The sequence below is a fragment of the Eptatretus burgeri genome, chromosome 6, assembly GCF_056783735.1.
Source record: "Eptatretus burgeri isolate ZD-2024b chromosome 6, Ebu_testis_v1, whole genome shotgun sequence".
Classification (NCBI taxonomy): domain Eukaryota; kingdom Metazoa; phylum Chordata; class Myxini; order Myxiniformes; family Myxinidae; genus Eptatretus; species Eptatretus burgeri.
Window position 1 is genome coordinate 42,740,253 of NC_140966.1, and position 1,082 is coordinate 42,741,334.

Sequence of the window (1,082 nt, forward strand, 5' to 3'; positions counted from 1 at the left end):
TGTTGGCAGCTACAACACGGGCCTGCGTGGCGGCCCGTGCACCGTGTTTGTGTTCAAACCCATTCAGCCATCCATTCGTTGTGCTCATTGGTGTGCCCTTGAGCTGGACAGGGGCCTGCGTTGTGCAGCCCCATGCATGGATGGCAGTTCACTGGTTCAGTTCAAAAGGGAAGGCAGCAGACTGCGTGTGAGCAGCCCAGCCAGATTCCCTGTCACCTGCATTGTTTTGAGCCAGGGCACGTAAAACCGCCTGGCTCCCTGCCTGCTGCTTTCTTTTGCAGGGTTCAGTGATCCTGGTGTGGTTTGAGTGTAAAATTTGTAGTTGGGTTGGATGCATATGTAAATGAGTGCGCCCCGGCATGTCTGTCTAGCGCCGGCAATTTTATTTAAGTCGTCCGTGTGGTGAGTTTGTTTAGATATGCGCAGCCCTCAGGTTATTATTTGGGGACACGAATACCATGAATGTCGCACTCGGGGATCCGTGAGTAAAATGTACTAGGGGAAAACTACACATGATGGCACATGAAGAGCCCCGTGACTCGGGCAGTCTGTAAGGGAGGGTAGTGTTGTGGTTACCAAATTCGCAAACCACCATTCAGGTCCCTTAGGTGGTATCTCGGTAAGTACATGTGTAGTTAGGCCCAAACCCGTTGTCTAGTGGAATACATGTCATTTTATGCGTGCTGCGACTCTTCGGATGACATTTTTTCTTTTACTATCTTTAATTTGGACTGACACATGGTGGTACCCACCCACCCAGCCACGGCCCCCACCACAACCGCCACGACCTTCACGTCACACCTGGCAACCGTCGCATCGCCACCGTTCTTGCGCCGCCTGTGGGTACGGTGTTGGACTCGTGCAAAGCCGCGCGCCGAACAGCGTGACCTAAATCTGTGGGATTTTGTGGCTAACGGATCAAAAACGACCTGCGCCCACTTTTGCCGTCCAATCGGTGAGCGAGGGGCGGGTGGCCCCGCCCCAGGGCGTTGGAGGCGATCGATATATGCAGAATTATGGATCAAAAGCATTCCTTTTTCTCGGGCCAATGGGAGCGGGTGAAAGGTGAGGAGGGTCAAGGA